Source organism: Helicoverpa zea, chromosome 18 (genome assembly GCF_022581195.2).
Source record: "Helicoverpa zea isolate HzStark_Cry1AcR chromosome 18, ilHelZeax1.1, whole genome shotgun sequence".
In the NCBI taxonomy this organism is placed as follows: domain Eukaryota; kingdom Metazoa; phylum Arthropoda; class Insecta; order Lepidoptera; family Noctuidae; genus Helicoverpa; species Helicoverpa zea.
Genome location: NC_061469.1, coordinates 4,803,964 through 4,817,585, shown reverse-complemented (window position 1 = coordinate 4,817,585; position 13,622 = coordinate 4,803,964).

Here is a 13,622-nt window from a genome sequence, read left to right as displayed (position 1 = left end):
ATAGTCTGTCCTCCATCTTGGCTGTCCGCCATATTGGATTTAATAAATTTAAAACGGTACTATTTTTTCGTATTTTTGACAGCAAACCCGGAATCAGAAACCCGGATCTGGGTTTAACTGATATTACAAATGAAGCTAATATGTATAAACGTGTTGACAATGGAAGCAAGAGACAGCGAGCGCGAATTTTTGTTATTTTGTAGGTCTCGGAACGTAAAATGCAGTGTGTACTTTTGGGCTACATTTATTTACTGTGTTTTGGGATTCTGAGACGAAAATAATAATGTTCAAGGCCGATTTCGGCCACGGTGGCTGTTCTCATATAAGGAGATCTGCCAGTTTCGCAGGACATATATATTATGTATAGTGCACGAGTTTTTGAGCATACACTAGTGCACTCACTATTCCTTCACTATCGTAGCCCGATGGGACGGCAATCAGGCGCAGGACCGACATTTACTTGGACCGGTGTATCAATCACCAACTTCCAGACTACGGGCTGCTCTGTGAAAGTTTTTAAAACCCACAAAGCCAGCAGAGACGAGAATACATTGCTCTCTATTGTTATGTTTAAATTAAAATCTAGTATAATATTAGTGTATTATTAAGTACGTTATTGTGGACTGATTTAGAAAATACATAAATATTCTTTATCTACAACTAATTAACAGAATACATGTGTTTATAGTCAGTTTTGTTTATTCGATGTAATAAATTTACGCTAATAACATCAAACTACACTCCAAAATACTGTAGCCAGATTTGATTTAAAGTGATGATCCCGAGTTCGATTTTATAAATCAAAAATCTTTAGAAATAATATTTCTTACATGTGTCAGAAAGTAAATGTGTAATAAACTTAAGTCTTGTTCAACTCATACCACGAGGCTGAATTTCATTTCAGACACTTTTTTTGTACTTTATAAACTGCCTTTGATGCCTTTGACTGTCGTATGTCAAGAAGCGACAGTCACTTTTTCTATTGTTACTATTGTTTTCATACCTGCTGTTCGGAAGCTTTTTCTATGGACAAAACTAACTAAACTTTAACGAGAATTCTAAAATCCTGAGATTTCATGATGTTTGCAAAATCCGACCGCAATCCTGAGGGTCCAAAAATCCTGAGACCTTAGGACAAAACCTGCGACTTCCAGATGATTGTAGCAGACATCATCATCATCATCATCTCAGCCATAGGACGTCGACTGCTGAACATAGGCCTCCCCCTTAAATCTCCACTGATACCTGTTGGAGGCGACCTGCATCCAGCGTCTTCCGGCGACCTTTATAAGGTCGTCTGTCCACCTTGTTGGTGGACGTCCTACGCTGCGCTTACTAGGCCGTGGTCTCCACTCCAGCACTTTTCGACCCCATCGGCCATCTGCTCTGCGAGCAATATGGCCTGTCCATTGCCACTTCAACTTGCTAATCCGAACAGACATCAGCTTCATAGAATTAGCACCACACGTAAAACGTGTTTTTCTAGAAAAGTGTGCTTACACTAGGCACCTATGTCAATTTAATTCATAATACCTACCTCATTGAGTGACTAAATATGACGTCCTAGTGCGCGTATTTTTAAAGATAGTATAAAATACAAATTAAGTAGGTATAAGTGTTACATAATTTGATATTTTTATAGATACGCTAGTGTTGTTATAAAATTATTTTGTAACAAGAGGTTCACTATTTTTTCAAATAAATCATTTTCTACTAATTTAACTTTTTTATTCAGTTGCTCCTGTTTTCTTATGAAACTTCTACATTTTCAGAACTACTTTCATCATTGTTGAAAAGCATTAAAAATAAAAACCCGTAGGACTAGGACGCTTTTGGGACGGCATTAAGCACTCATGCATGAAGAGTAAGTTTTCCTATTTTATTTAAATTAGAAACAAGGTTATTATTTAGGTCAGATTATTAATCTGTACCTGCTAACTAATGTTATAAACATGATTTTTTGTTTGTACTTGGTTCTGAAAGGCTCCGAAACTACTAAACCGATTGGAAAAATTCTTTCGCTCTTGGCAAGATAACTTTTCCGCGGTGTCCGAGGCTGTGTATTGGATCCGTTTAGGTATATAAAATGGTTTCCATGGGACGCAGGTGAAACTTCGATAAAAATAGAAGGCAAAAAACTAGACACTGAAACAGAGCTTTATTAGCAAAAAACAGTAAAATTATCCCTTTATCGCGTCTCACATTTATTCACGAATGATCTAAACTAAACGTTTCCGAAATATTTCGCCCTAATTAACTGCAATGAAGTCTTGCCCTGCGGCTTTGCTTGACAGGAGACGCCGAATGCACGCGCTCTAGACAGATGTGAATTAGACAACTTAATACCACGATACTTTGTTTTCCATTTCTCCAAATGAGTAGAAACCATCCTTCTACATACATTGAAGGTTTTGATAGCCAAGCTCTGTTCAAAGATCTTCAAGTCACGTCAATGTATTCGAAAGTAGGTGATAACGCGAAATACTCTTCTCGATGTTGCCTCTCACTAATAATCAGGCTGTTGCAATTTGTGATTGGCGGAATTCTCCGGTTAATTTCCGAGTATAAAATTATTGCCAATTTAGATGATTTAGGAAAATCGTAACATTTACTAGTATTTAAGCAGGTATCTATACTGACACAAAGATTATAGGGCTGGTGAATTTTGAAGATAACAAAAGTGAGAAAAATTAGGTACCTACTATAAAACATGCATAATTGCTCATTTCTAAACGTAGCAAGGAAAAATCTACTCAAGTTTTTTCGAGCATCTAGGATGTTCAGTTCCAACAATTAGTCGTGTACAATGCATTCTAATTGAGGGGCCATGATTCAATACAGGTTAGCTACTCGGACGCTGTATAATTTCTAAACGTCGAGTCATGTTAAAACATTGTCGGGTACGGCGCGTAAAGCATGTGTTACATCGATAACAAACTTCTAGCAGCTAAGCTGTGGGCTGACGTAATGTATGTCGGTCTCCACCTCAGAACAATCTGAAATACCGACGGCGTGTGTGGGAGTGCTTCGTTTAACGAAAGAGCGGCAGTCCATCAGGAGCGAGCGAGACCGCGCTATACGGAGTGAGCGGCGCGGCGCACCTCGCTGCCCGTGGGAAATGCACAGTAGTGGTCAGATCAGAGTGCGCGCGCGCGGCCCAGTGCACGTATTATTGTGTTGGAATCTCCACTGCTCACAACAGCTTATGAGATTATGTTCGAAGAATGGACACCGGTTTTATATCAACGACGCAAGATTCAATTTTGTATTGACATTTTTTTGAACTTGAGATGGCGTTTTTGTATTGAAAGTTATATAGGTAGTTCCGACGGGTACCTATAATGCGATGAATTTTTTTTAGCGATCGATTGAGGTTTCTGCGGCGGGCTTTCGGTCGGGATGCAAATGTGTTTACAGAGTTTGTCGGCACACGCCTATAATAAAAAAATACATGTTTTAATAAACACGTTTTCATGATGGTCCACGTAATGAGCAGATTTATTCGGATGCCCGGCAGTTTTATAATCATATCTGATGATAATGTTAAGCTCAATTAATTAAGCGACTTTAAGGTCCAGCTTGTTTCATTAAGTAATATCAATTACGATGCAAATTAAGATACCTACACGGTAAAAACGAATTATCAAAAGAATTGCAAGTAATGTAAAATACCGTTTTTGAAACTGTAAAAGAGAGTTCAGAAATACCTTTGTGTGGCTATTACAGCATCATAGGTAGGTACTTTCCCACAACTTTCTTAGTACCTATTAATAGTTTTCATTGACTCATTAGTGGGTTTACGCCCACGCTAACTGACTGCAAAATGTCGCTTTTATATATCAATTTACAGTCGTAAACTTAATCATACCGGCGAGAATTTTCCCCGCCTATCACTATCAATCAAAATCACTGTAATTCGAATCTCACACCTACGCAGGCCGTAAAACAAAAACTATAATAGAAATCAAAGATCTTGCGATTATTCTTCACTTCTGGGCGCTTTATCGTAAAACCAATCAATTATTTGTTATATAATTAAGAATTCTTTACAAATAAGGGTCATTTTCGTTTAAGCTGTTAGGTGGTTTCTTTATGTAGTGAGGGACAATAGTGCTTGAAACAGGGGTGGGTCGTTCGATACATATCTTAATTAGGCCGCACAGGGCGATCATCGATTATTTTTTCTTATATCCGGCTGATTCCGGCCCGCCTGGCCGTGACTAATATTTGTAGAGACGAAAAATACTAATTTTTTATTTAGAACGTGTGACTTTTTGTGTCAACACTGATTGGGATAGAATCGGGGCAGTCGGTTAAGATTTTCGTTATCTTCTAGAATTTATTGATTGCGTTTTTTTTTAACTTAGGAGCTTTTATAAGGAGTTAATTTCTATGAAATCATATCATGTTCACATTATGTTTGGAACAGATATAATAAACTAGGTGCTGATTAGGGATTTGTCTAAGGACAGTCAGACAGTTTACAGTCTATATTCAGAAATTATCTCGTCAAATGTGAAGGACGTGAGGGAAATGAATTGCAAATTGAAGAGGGATATTAGAAGAAATCGAGTACATATCAAGGGGTATCTAATATTTAACAGAATTTAATCTATTTTCTGTTATTAGGCCTATCGCAGATATCTCTTTTTAACTTGATCCCTTTTATTACCTACGTGAAAATAAACTGTCGAACGAAAACACATTCAGTAGTGCTTCGGTATTACAATTTCAATTAATACAACGCAAATAGACAGCGCATTTTCCTGTGAAAATTCCTTCTTATTACGTTCGACTAAGGTTTATTTTCGAGTTAATTTTCTTAAATGCTAACCAGGGCAGTTGGAGTAATAAAATAGTTAAAACGTGAGAAACCCTGCAGAGCGCGAGGCATACGGTGCTCCCGCGAATATCTCGTTTTGCATAGTTATTTGATGGTTTTATCGATCGAAATATAAGCTGAAATGCTTACTGACTGCTCAGCATTTATTTTACGTGTTCATTAACAATTTCTGTTAACCAATAAGCGTATTAAGTGATTATCATCACGACTTGAAACGCCTTTGAAGATACCAAGTGAAATCGCTCCTCAACTCCAAAGATTTCCGATCAAAATGTAAACTTAAAACCAAAATAAAAAGCGAATCAGTTGGCCGAGTCGATCGTCAATCTAACCGGAGTGTCTCATAACCACAGTTTAGCTTTTACCAGGTTTCAGAGAGGTAATGCTCCGTCGTGTTTCAGTCGGACACAGCCTGAGGCGTTTTGCCGTGGGAACAGTCAGGCCTCCTCGGAAATTTACTCCCGTCAATGGACATGGTTTTAACTCCCTTTAATCCGAATTTAGTGCCGTTATTAATGTATGTTTTTGTTATCTCTGGAATGGAATTTACAATAATAATTTTGAAGTATTTAAGTCGTTTTCCATCCCACCTAACGCAATCTCGAAATCGGGGTCTCAAAATTATGCAATTAGAACTTCGTTAAATTAGCTGAAAACTATTTGTGAAATATTTGGGTCATTCTAGAAGTAGATAGGAACCTGAACTACACTATCTTACACACTTCCAAGGTTGAAATCATTAGGAAAAAATAATGACAAATGAAGACTAGAACACTGACGACATCATTTCAAAATGACCAGAAATCCTTAATTTCGTCAAATCAATCAGTCAACGGATGAATGGGAAAAATATTCTAATTTGCATCGAAACTGCCGATTAGAATAAACTAGGCAAACATCGATGATTTTTCGATGCCCAATCAATTGGTGTTGACAGATACGGACATTATTTGCCAAATGTTGCCATAAAATGTGAAAAGCTTTATGAGTTTCACGGATGGTATTTCTCAATCAATCCAAAAGGTGATTGCGTGATATTTTATTATATGTTAATGTTCGAGGAACTTGATTTTGCTAACGAAATAATTCGGTGATTAGTCTCAGTGACAAACTAGATGGGTTATTTGATTGTTCCGTGGTTATAAGAAATATTAATTGTCTTTCATAAAGTGTCCACCTAAAAGTAAATTTTCGCGGACAGACATTTCTTGGGTAGTTTATGTTTTCTTTTACAAATACTGTATGGCAATGTGGCATGAGCTAACAAAGGGTGTCTTGCAAATAATTACTTTGAAAGAGATGTAATTCTTATCTGATTGGCAAAAAAGTAAAATTCTGTATTATTCTGTTTCCAACTTTACAATAATTCATATAGGAAAACATGAAGGAAAGGAGATTAGGATACTTGACCATATCTAAATCCTCGCATTGAAGCGAAAAATTTAATGATATTGGTACATAGGTTTTTAATGTTTTTTTCTATTACTTTTAATTTCTATCAAATAAGGTATATTTGTCTGAAAAGATTAAAATTGGCAGATGTCTCCTGTCATATCATATTGGAATTGCACCGCTAAAAACTAACAAAGGAAAGCGTAAAATCATGCAGATTTTTATGATGATTATAATGATTTATGTTTTATACGATATTGATCAAACCTATCCATATTATAGATTTAATTTATTATTTACCTAATGACCGCTGCATACACCTGTTTTATGTAAAGAGGTGCTATTTAAATGCTAAATGTGGCCTTAAGTTTTGTATTTTATATTATTTTGTATACTTGATGACAGCGCAAATGTTTATATTCAGCATAGAATTTTCCGTAAGTTAACAAATGAACTTGAATGTAGACGTAATTACGTGAGTTACAAATATTTTTTTTTGCTTTTTGGATGTTAAGAAATGGCGTTTCTATTTACAGTATTTGACATTTAGATCATAGATAAGATTTTAACAACACAATAGAGACAACAGAATATGGCACAATTATGTATCTCTTAAAAATCCATATTTTCCCAAGATGCGTTGTAGTTACATTTTAAATGTTTGCATCTCAAACAATGTAAAGCTCCATCTCTGAACATTAAAACGTAAAAAGATACTTTTGGCATCATTTAAATAAAGTATCCATATGTAATCCGACGAGGGACATCATTCGTGTGATATTTCACAGCACTAACTTATTAATATAATTTAGTTATAAGAATCGTGGGCTGAGCGACTAGTTAGGTAATGCGACTTTGTTTGAATTTCAGATGTTTTACATAAATCTTTGATTGGTCAAGTTTCATTCAAGATAAGCGGGTGTGTATACAATATTCACCGCCATGTATCTATGTGTAAAATTATCTACCTAAGTAATTTTCCCTTTTGTTAGTTAGTTATACTTCGGCCGTTCAGAGAATGCGTTCCTGACACCTATCAGTTAGTCACGACTAGTGATGGGCACAACATAACACTGAGTTCGTTACCGTTCCTTCAAAATGAACCGCCGCATTATTTTAAGATTATTTTCGTTTTAAATTGGCGGAATCATTTGTTTTATATTTTAGTTATTTAAGTGGAAACCAAAAAAAGGTAATATTCATATAATAAAATTGTTTTATTTATTCTTTGTTACAAGTACATTGAATTGAATGTGCGAACAGAATATTAATCAGACTCCGATTTGCTTGAGGAGGTGGTGTCTTCATCATCATCTTCGCCTACATGTATAATTATATTATTATCAATAACAGAATCAATCCTGATATCTCGGTCTAACAAAAGCCGGGTAATCAAATAAAAACAGATCGAAAACACTTGAAAAACGTGGTCTATGCGCACGAAACGACAACGGACGACTGTTTTAGCGTCACAAAATGGCGGCCCATAACGCCATTTGGGGTTACCATTTTTAATCTAAGTATAAAAATGCGGTTTGGTCATAGTTTTATTTTTATATTTCATAAACGTTATAATTAAGTCTTATAGTCCATTATTTTCCAATTCTTAAAAAGAAAATCAAAACGTATTATTTTATATTATAACTGTATAAGAACAGATTACGATACTTGCCTGTTATTTTTAGCACAGCACTACAAAATATAAACCGCTGACATAACCTTGTAATAGCGCAGTATAGATTTAGAAAAATATTGTTTACCAAGTTATTTGACACTCAGTTTGGCACAAAATTATAACATTCATTGATTATTGATATAATAATGTTGTTTTAATGCTCCTCAATTGTTAAAACGGTAAACAACCAGCAAAAATATTTTTATCGTAACTGCAACGCCATTGCAAAGTTACGTCGTCAGTTCAATCGCGACGTGTCAGGAACGCATTCTCTGAATGGCCGAACTATAGTTTACGTGGGAGTTTTGTGTCAAAACATGTACATATTTCCATTTCGGTTGAAAAAATTAGGGCGGATACTTATGTTAAGTTATTACCTATAACCATAGGGTTTCGATGTTTTTTGCGTACAAATATTTACATCTCAGTCATTTCACAAACTAAGCCTCGAAACCGTGAGATCATTCTAGTTCCCTTAAAATTCTGACCAACACTCAAACTTAAACCGTCTCTCATATTCCAAGCTATTTTCCCATATCAGTGAAAACCCTACACTCGAACGGAAATGTCGTACCGCACAGGAAGTCTTTGTTTGGCGCCGACAAAGTTTCCATTCCATCTACATACATACAGACAAACAAGTAACCAAAATACGAACATAATACAAGTTCTGAGAACAGCGCGGAAAACCGATAGGGTGCATTTATAGCCTTTACTTAATGTACCACCAAGTTTTGAAGTGCTGCTTAGAATTCGCACACCCATTGGAAATTGAACCCTATAGTTGAGACAATAAGGTTGAGGGATTCTTGTGTGTGGGTCGTCCGAGTGCTTATTTTTTAATTGTCAGTTTGGTTATTGTCGCTCATCGTTGGTGGTGACACTTCGCAAATAATGTCACGAGCCGCGACCACCGACATCAGTCGGTACTTTTGTACCATCGCGATGGGAGGCCATTGACTTGTTAAGATGAATTAATTGTTTTTTGTTAATGGCCACCCGTAAAATTTTGTAGATCAAACACTTACGACTGGCGCGGGATCGGTGATGGATGATTTGTTGGCTAAATAAATTGGTTTAATTGTGAGGTTTTTTTGGTTACTTTTTCATGGCCTTTGCAAGGAGATAATCTTGGTTGTTTGTTTATTACAATTTTTATGATTATTTTTCTGTATAGATATAGGAACGTGTACGCTGAAGTTTATCTAGTAGCCTAAGTTACGAACGGAAATCTTCAGCTTATATAGCAAAACTAAGCAACTTAGAAGATAATGACCCAAGAAGAACATCAAGACCATGAAATCCAGGATCCTCCTCCAACAAACAGAACAGTTAAAAATCATCACAGCACCGATAAATCCCGAACGACACACGAACGATGATTCATAACGCTACAATCACTAGTCGCCACGTTACATGACATGCGCTTGCGCTTATTTATATCCCTTTATCGGATGACGTCCATATAAAGGCAGCCGCTCGAAATAATAGGGGGACAGGCAACCATTGTACAGACATGCTCAACCATTCATAAGACCAGTAAAGAAGAGTAATGCCTTGCAATAGTCATAATTTTAGTTGTTGTACAAAGTAACGCCGACTTTACCGACTTGTAGTGTAATTGGAGTTTTGTTGGCGGTGCACCTTTACGGGAGTGTTTCGGCTTGTTTCAAAAAGTCCTAAATATAGGACTGGCAAAGACAGCTTAAGGATCTATATGCTATCTTCAACGTCACTGCTAAACTAAGTCAGACTAGTAACTCTTGCTTATAGGAGAATATATTGTAGAATAATTAAAAACAGTTATGTGCTAGCCAAGCTAGCAGGTGAATTGAAAACTTAATATCGTAATCCCCCTACCCTGCATGTTTTCTTTTTTCTAACTCTTCTGTTTGCCTTTGCATTTTCTTTCTAGCAATATTAATCGTCTTTCTCAAAGTTCTTCCATCGTTTCGTTCTCTTCACATTCTGCATTCATGTTTTAAAAAATCATTGGCTATTTCGACTAATCCTCATCATCAGCCTATCGCAGTCCACTGCTGGACATACGCCTCTCCAAGTGCACGCCACTGAGATCGATTTTCGGCTTCGACTAATCCTAGTGACCTCAAAATATAATTTATCCTATGTATTTGTTTATATTGAGCCGAATTAACTATTAAAGTCTTTAATATTCTCACCGTGACTTCTCTACATATTAATACATATATTTTATATACTAGGTAATATATTATCATGTTGATTGAGTTCAACATATTGCAACATTGAGTGTTGCCAATCTAGACGTCACAGATAAATAAAGAAATAGTTTTAAATGTCAACCGAAGTGAACGGATGACATTTGGAGTAGGAAAAGATATAGGTAGATTTTTTTGCTAGTCAAAGTTCACATCACAAGAACTTATGGAGGGGCCGTAAGTATATCTACTTCATATAAAATTCAGTCCTAGTCAGCTTACATATCAATTATAGAAAATAAAGAGGAATTCGAATCTATCGCTAGGGAAAACGGCTTTACAGTAGTTACCCGTTTAAGAGATGGCCAGAGAAAAATATATTTCAAAAGAAAATTCCTCAATAGATTTTCAGCAATTAAAACACTCTTGTGCGAATTCTTCCAAAAGAAAAACTACTAAGGATTGTTTTTCATAAGATATTCTCTATTTAACACGCCTCATATTACTAATTATTAATCATAAATAATATGAAAGGCTTCATGCGGTGTGACAAAAAGCAGTCTAGCATTTTTTACGAACGACTTATTCTAGTAAAACTAAAAGTTTTTTTTACTCGAAAACTTGTCGAATCTTGTATCGATATGTGCAAAAAAAAGAAATAATCTGGCCTTGTCCTTACCCGGTCCAATGTTATGACTTATTTGTCTCGCCCGTGCAGATTTATCGATTTTCGAAGAATAAAACCGACTAAATCTGCATAATACATTCATTAAATAACATGTAAATTGATTTTTTGGCATGGCCGCCGGTTCTTATGACGAAATAGAACCATATGGACAATAAAATGATAAGGAAGGAAATAAGATGTAAAAAAAACGAACGAAAATGTCATTTGTTTAATGATTTGTGTGGACAAGCGCGGATAGACATTAATATCGTGTTAATTGTTGGTAGCGGGTCTAGTATGTTCTGTTTATAACATACTCTTGATATTCTTCTAAATAAAAAGGTTTTCTTTCATTCATTTTTAATACTCCTATCGAAGTGGTCTAGTAAGATGTATACGTGTTAGTAGCACTGCCATAAAACTTTTGTAAACTTTGTAATATGTAGAACAACATAAAGTTTTGTTAAATTTTTACATCTCCTATTCTTAAATTACACTTAAATAAGAGCATGTAGGTGAGGTTTCAGGAGGTACCATAAGGTATTTATTTCATGATTCGCGGAACCCCACAATGACACATCATGTGTAACCAAATAAAACTATTTAAACAGCGATAGTAGACTGCACCCATATGAGATAAAATACATAACCTGATTATGTTTTTGTTCTTTTTCATACAAAATCTAGAACTTCACATATACCTAATATACGACTAATACAGTTTGTGGTAGTAAATTCTATACCAAAATCACTGTGATTTAATAAATAACAGGCACTTAATACCTTCATTAATTATTCTACCTTCGCTTTGCAAATTGTATCTTTATTCCAAATGAAAATGGGAGAAATGTGATAGTCGATAAATCTGTAAAGAAAATAAAAAAACTTTGTCCAAATTTTTTTTTGTTTGCAGTAAAAATGCTTCCAGAACTGGAAGCTGAAATTAAAATCTAAATAAAAGAACCACTAGGTTAGCAAAGCACTCATAATTCCTTAAACTTGTTATTTTGCAATAAAACACATGAAACTACTAATTTGTGCAACCAAATAACATAATAACAAGGTAATTAACGAAGTTCGCGCTAATGATGGGAATCGTTAATGGTCTCACTTCAGACATTTTATTGTAAAAAAAAGTTTTAACCATGGAGAACAAAATGATTAGTGGAGATGTCATAACGTAAAATCTCCTAAGTAAGTAAACGCCAAAATGCGGGTGCTCGGAGGACGAGTAACTTTACTAGCTCCGCCCTTATACGCATTCTTTAGAACCTGTTCATTTTTTATAATACCAAAAATCGTTGGCAAATATCTCAAAGAATCCGAGCGCGTTGTAAGTCACCCGTAACTGGTCGTTTTGGTCATACCCACCGTACGCATTTGACCTAGAAGATGGCGCCTGACCTACCTGCCTTATAGCATCTCTGCTCATCTTTCCTTACTCCATGTTTTGAACACTGTCGGTCACCTTATTGTCTTGATTCTGGTGTCATAAATAACATCGTGGTTGGGAAATATTAGCATTTTTATTGTCACGTACAGAATGGACGAACAGTCGTAATGAAATCTTTGGACTGCAAAATTGAATTATTTATTACCTTGATTTGATTAGACGGTAATTTTAGTGAATTTAAATGAACGCAAAAAGGTTAATCAATATTTGTGGTTAAGTTAATACTGCGTTATTGCACCCTATTAGAGGGACACATTGCTGAGTATGAGGTTCAATATCCTTAAAGAGTCAGGCTGTCGATATCGACAAAGTGAGATCAAGTGACGAGACTACAGTATCGGTCATTACTGCCTAATTTCTTCTTAAATAAATAAAGAGGAGATACTAGGTACAGTGTGAAACTTTACATTTAAAAATATTATTACTTAGGGGCTTGCATGAGTTTCATGAATTTTGTTCATACGTGGAAGAATTGTAAGAGTTTGCCAAGAAACCATCGGTCTTCAAAAATTCTATAATTAGCCACCAATAAATAATTAATACATAAAATAATATATTTTACAACTGCAACCGATTTTAACTGATTAATTCCAAAGCACTGACAGAGACCTTCACGTACAACTTACGAGTTTATCTTAATAATCAAAAGCCATAAAAATACCATCGTCTTAATAAAAAAATATTTCGTATATTATTGACATTAAAAAATTAACAAGAACTATAATTTAATGCGAAGGCTACCTGTGCGACTGTGGAATTCGGTGGCAGATTGCAGATCAAAATTATTAATCATTCGGTAACTCCATATCGGATACCGAACATTTTTAATCGATTTCTCGTAAATGCGATTCGATACCGCAATCAATTATGTCATTGTTTTAGTTTTGTCAACTGTGTCTTTAATATTGTTGAGTAAAGTTTGTTAAATCTAATAAGAATTTATTTTAATATGTTTTGTTGTGCAAGGAATAACATTTTTCGTAAATTCTTTAGGCCATCCAATTACCTAGAAGACTTACTTTTAGATACTAAAGTATAATTATAATGGTATACATAAAGTAAAGTGAATTTGTGAAATTAAGTTTTATTACATAGGTCCTTATATTTTGCTTTATGTCATGTTGTATACAAAGAAACCATGCATGTTAAATAATCGGTACATATTGTCAAAGCTGATTGTAATAATTGTGGGATGATATGATCAGTACCTACATGATTCATACCTATTATAGGACACACCTCTGTAGATATACATTTTTAACACCCTATTTTTTTCACTGTTTAATTAGTAATACAAAACAAAATACCCCGTACCTATATACCTACTATAATATCATTATGAAGCTAAAAACTAGTATACCAACAGATTTTCATGCACTTTTCAAGAGAACCAGGAAATTCAAAAGAAAGGTTTG